This window comes from Enhydra lutris, unplaced genomic scaffold, assembly GCF_002288905.1.
Source record: "Enhydra lutris kenyoni isolate GAN:26980312 unplaced genomic scaffold, ASM228890v2 scaffoldscaffold21, whole genome shotgun sequence".
NCBI classification, from domain to species: Eukaryota; Metazoa; Chordata; class Mammalia; order Carnivora; family Mustelidae; genus Enhydra; species Enhydra lutris.
The window spans coordinates 56,074,585-56,080,600 of NW_019154105.1; positions in this window are offsets into that span (position 1 = coordinate 56,074,585).

Sequence of the window (6,016 nt, forward strand, 5' to 3'; positions counted from 1 at the left end):
ACGTGGTGATTTGGGAGGACTGGCGCCGGTCTGGGGGTGGGGCTTTCGGGGACAGCGTGCGCGCGCCCGGTAGGGTGGGGGGCAAGGAGCCAGGGAAAGGCCGGGCAGGCGTCAGGGGCGTGGCTGGAGGCCACGAGGGGCGTGGCTTTTGGGTAAGATCAGGCTTGTACGCGGACGAGCTTGGGCGGGGCAGATGTCAGGGGGCGGAGCGGGAAGGCGCGCGGCCGCGTACTGGGCGGTGCTGGGATGGACGCGCGGACCTGGCGCAGGCTCAGGGGTGTGCCAGCCTGCGGGTCCCGGTGCCGGCTAGAGCTAAGAGGCTGGCGGAGTCTAGATTACGCCGTAGGGCGGAGGGCGGGAATGGAGGTGGGGCTCCGGGAAACCCGGGAGAGGTAGGAGACATGGGGTTTTACTGTAGAGGTCTAACCAGGTATTAAAGGCTCTCCTAGGGGCGCCTGGGTGGCTTGGTGGGTTAAAGCCTCTGCCTTCGGCTCAGGTCATGATCTCAGGGTTCTGGGATCGATCCCCACATCGGGCTGTCTGCTCAGCAGGGAGCCTGCTTCCTCCTCTCTCTCTCTGCCTGCCTCTCTGCCTACTTGTGATCTCTGTCTGTCAAATAAATAAATAAGATCTTTAAAAAAAAAAAAAAGGCTCTCCTACCGAGTTTTTTTTTAATTCGTATCCTCTTTGGGAACTCTTTTGAACTTGCATGTCGTCCAGGGATGTTATAATGGAAGACACCGTAAGTATTGCTTTGGAAAACAGGATCCTTGTGAATAGTGCTCAATGTTTTAACACAAGTGTCCTTTTTTAAAAAAGGTTTTAAATTTTTTATTGTAAAAAAAAGTACATGGTTGGGGGCAGCTGGGTGGCTCAGTCGGTTAAGTGTCCTACTCTGGATTGCAGCTCTGGTCTTGATCTTGGGTCAAGAGGTTGGCCTCACCTTGTCTCTGCTTTCAGCCCAGTCTGCTTGTCCTCCCTCCCTTTGTGCCCTTCCCTTAGCTCCTGCTAGTGCAGTCTGGCTTTCTCTCTCTCTCTCTCTAAAAGTGAAAAAATAAAATCTTTTTTTTTTTTTTTAAAGTACGTGGTTGAATGCAACTCTGAGAACATTGGGAAGCACAAGGAAGAAGGCATTAGGGAAGCTATCCTTAATATTACACCAGTGTCCGATCCTAATTTTAGCTGGATCTTTGATTTTAGTTTAGGGCACAGGAAGGTTGTGGGGATACACCATCTGCACAGTGTGCTTCAAGGACCACAGCATTTACATCTTCATATACTTAATGGGGTAAGCGAGAAATAAATGTCATAGCCTCCCAATAACTCTTGTCCTTACCAAACAGTATTATTGATCACTTTGGGGTGTAAGACTTAGCCATTGACCAAACCTTAAGGTTACAAAGTGTTCCCTAAGTTCTTTGTTAAAAACTGTAGATTTAAATGTCCACGGCCTCAAGTTCTTCATTATGTAATAGAAGCAAGATATATCATGAGTGTAAGAGATAAAAAGAGACAGTCTTTCATGATATGTGCCTATGCCCCAATTCCTTCTGTCCCCTTCTCAGCTTGACTAAGACTTTGATGGCACACCATCCAGAAACTTTGATAACATTCCATGTGTGGGTTATGTACACTTCATTTGTTCTCACAGCCCCTTGTCTCAAAGAACTAATTACCTGTAGGCTCATTGTATGTTTCCCCCCAATGTTTTTGTCTCTTGATTTCCAACGCCTAGATCTAGAGTGTAGACAGTGTCTGGCACATACACAAGGTGTTCACATAATGTTTGAATGAAAGCATGATTAAGGTCTAGTGGATATAGATTTGATAATTGAAGAATAGCATAGGTCTCACTTGTGGTCTTTAGATAATAAACGCAAAACCAAAAAAAAAAAAAAAAAAAAAAAACTTGAAATGAGCCAGCAGACTGAGAAGGATATAGATGATTGCGGAGGACATGAAAATATGGAGACGTATGAGGGAGAGTTTTGGCTTGGCTTGGGGTATGAGGATCAGGCCTGCCTGGAATGAAAGGTGGTTATAAAAGAGAGTGATGCTGAATTAAAGAGGATCTTGAAAGGCTGGAAGAGTTTATAATTGATGTGGGAGTTCACTTGGACTCATAAAGTACTTTGTAGAAACTGGGAGAAGTACAAGCTGTGCTTTAGTACGATTGATAGATATGGCATGAAGGGTACAAAAAGATTGAGCAGTGTAGGTAGGGGAAGGTTATGCTTGCCTGGAAACCTGTACCTGGTCCAGAGAGACTGCCTGGAGGCTCCTCTGCGGTATCTGATTCAGATTCCAAGGATCTTCTTTCACAACTCTGTAAATTGTTATGCAATGCAAATCTTGTTTATAGACAGGATAATGTAGGTCATAGTTGGAGCACTTGGGATGGTGAACACGTGGAGATTCTGGGAGAGTGATGCACTTGGAGAGGGCATGGAAGCTCCACGCCCCTTCCCACATACCTTGCCCCACGCATCTCTTTCATCTGGCTGTTCCTGAGTTATGCCCTTTTATAAGATACCTGCAATCTAGCTTCTAGATGGCATATACCATTGATTCACTTTGCAGGAGAGAGTGCTTCTTCTCCTCACTCCTCTTCAGGATGGAGTCAGCCAGACATTTGAAACTTGAGTGAAGGACACTCCAAAGCTGAAATCCTCGCAAGATGAAAACTGTGTTCTAGAAACCATAAATACTGAATACTATAAACATTAATGATGAAACATGGAGAAGAGAGATGTCCAGTGAATAATCTGACTCTGAAGGCTAAATATCTAAGGAGTGGAAAGAACTGACCATCAGCTGCTTGAATACTACTTCCCTGCTGAGAAGTCCAACATAGCCCATAGACCATGTGGAAGAGCCAAGAGGAGAGGAACTGAAGTCCAGGAGACAGCAGCCAGAATCAAGCTCCAGACGTGTGATAACTGGAGTTCACATGATTCCAGCCACAGCCTTTGAGTTTTCTTGCTAATATGTCAAAGAGCAGAGACAAACCCTGTCTGCATTATGGCCCCCACAGAATCTGTGAGCATAATAAATACTGTAATTTTAAGCCACTCTTAAAAAATGTAGGCCAAAGTTGATGGTGGCTCAGTCTAGGGTGCTGAAGTGGAGGTATTGAGAAATTGTCAGATTCTGGGAAGTGGAGGGATACCTGGGTGGCTCAGCTGATTAAGTGTCTGCCTTCACCTCAAGTCATGATCCCAGAGTCCTGGGATCAAGTCCTGTATGGGGCTTCCTGCTCAGTGGGGAGCCTGCTTCTCCTTCTGTCTGCCACTCTCCCTGCTTGCGCTCTCTTTCTCTCTCTCCCTGACAAATAAATAAATAAATAAATAAATAAATAAATAAATAAATAAAATCTTTAAAAAGGAATAAATAAAGTGGGACCATCAGAACTTCTTCATGAACTGGAGTTTGGGTGTGAGAAAAAGGAGTCAAAGATGACTCCAGTTTATGGTCTGAGCAACTATAAGGAAGAAGTGGCCTTCACTGAGAATGGGACCTAGGCTGCCATCAACTAGGAAGGCTATGGGTGAAGCAGGTTTGCAGGAGGTGATCAGTGATGTAAGATGTCCACTAGACATCCAAGTGGAGATGTGGAGGAAGTAACTTGATGTAAGTCCGGAGTTCAGGAGAAAGTTCTGAGTTAGAGATATACATGTGATAGTCATTGGCATGAAGATGGTACCCAAAGCCATGAATCCATGAAAGGAGGAAGGTTGGGGAGAAGGGGGGGCAGGAAGCAAAGGAACAAGGACTGAGTTCTAAGGGCCTTCAAAAGAAAAATGTTGAAACAAAGAAGAACCAGCCCAGAAAACAAAATGTAGCAACCAATGGGGCAGGAAGAAAATAGAGAATAGTTCCTTGAAAAAAAACTTAAGATTTCTGTAAAATGGAAGAGAAGACTTCCTCCTCCTCCTCCTCTCCCCTTCTCTGTCCCTGGAATGCAGCCTTAGTGGGAGGAGCTATAAACCACAAGACACAGGAAGCTTGTCACCAATAGCATGAGGCCAATGAATTATTTCTGGACAGCTAACATACCAGCTGTTACTTTGTTTAAGCTACTGTTATTTTGTCCTTTCTTCTAACAGTTGACATGGAATTCTAACCAATACACACAAATAACATTACAAAGCCTGGCTCTGGATATTTCAATTCTGCCACCCTGGTTTTAAAATGAAGTGTTTCCTACTTCTTATTGGTTCTCGTGCTTACTTTGGTTGTCTTTTTTCTCTTCCAAACTGGACAAACTCTTGTGGGGGCTTGTTGGAAGTTCAGAATTGCGATAATAAAACACATCATGATGCTACAGCATTATCTGGTTTCCTTTGACAGTGAGTGTAGGCAGAGAAGCAGTCAAATGGGCTGGTCTGAAGGAGAGGGATGTGGTCTGCTGCTGCTCCTTAAAACACACATTTAGGGGTGCCTGGCCAGCTCAGTCAGTAGACTGAGTCAGTGACTCTTAATCTCGGGGTTGTGGGTTCTATGCCCACACTGGGTGTAGAGGTTACTTTACAAAAATAAAATCTTGGGGCGCCTGGGTGGCTCAGTGGGTTAAGGCCTCTGCCTTCAGCTCCGGTCATGATCTCAGGGTCCTGAGATTGAGCCCCACATTGGGCTCTCTGCTCAGCAGGGACCCTGCTTCCCTCTCTCTCTGCCTGCCTCTCTGCCTACTTGTGATCTCTCTCCGTCAAATGAATAAAATCTTTAAATAAAAAAAATAAAATCTAAAAAAATAAAATCTAAAAAAAATACGTATCTAAACTAATATAACATCATATGTTTATTGCCCTTCAATAAAAATATATTTTTTTAAGATTTTATTTATTTATTTAACAGAGATCACAAACAGGAGGGGGGTGGGGGGGGGAGCAGGCTCCCACTGAACAGAGAGCCTGATATGGGGCTCGATCCCAGGACCCTGAGATCACGACCTGAGCCGAAGGCAAAGGCTTAACCCAGGTGCCCAATAAAAATATTTTTAAAATCTTACACATTTTATTACAAAAAATAAATTCACAGAGAACAGTAGCATTGTGAGGAGTGTTTGATTTTCATTTGCAGGTATTATGCACTGTCCCAGGAAGTCATCAATTTATATTGCAGTAGATGTATGAGAATCAAATTGGGAGGAATTTGAGGAAGTTGGCGCCATATTTCTGATTTGGTTCATTGGTATGTTAGTCTTTCACCAAGCCCAGCTGCATAATTTTTGGAGCTCAGGGTAGAATGAAAATATGGGGTCCCTTCTTCAAAATGATCAAGAATTACAAGATGGTGACAGCAAATCATTAAAGCAAGTGTTGGGCCCTACTAAGCCTGGGGACATATGCAACCACACACACCATCTACCCCTTACATTATAGATTTGTGTGCTGAGAGCCTCCTGGCTGGAAAGCCCTGGAGGTAGCTCTGGTGTTGAACACCATGCTCAGCTTCATAACATGAATGGTGTAGCATCACCAAAGGAAGGAGGGAGGTTGCCTACAGATCGAGAGTTCAAGAGTTTCAAATGCTCCTGAGATTACGGAGCACAGCGAGAGAATATTTCATCATATTTGTCAAGAAAGAGGCCCTGGATTCACATCTCCATGACAACACCTAGCACTGCTTGTTTGTAATTTTACCCTAAGTTAGGAACAATTTCAGCTGTAAGCAGCAGAATATTGGACTAATAGAGGCCCAAAGAAGCACCAGTTTGTTTTTCTCATATAACAGCAAGTCCAGTGATAGGTTTTTCCAACGTTAGTTCAGCTGCTTCATGATCCCCTGGTGTTCTTGCTCTTTGCTTGGTGGTTCCTTCATGGTTGCATGGGGATATTGGCATCCTGTCCAGACTCAGGGTGGCGGAAAGCAGGAAGAAATGACACCAGCTACAGATGTCTTCCCTTTGCTTTGAACCTACCAGCAATGCTGATCCCACATGGCCTCCCTCCTCAGGGTGCTCTCCTCCGAATTGCAGTCTGCTGAGGGTGGCAACACTGGCAGAATCAGGTCCCCT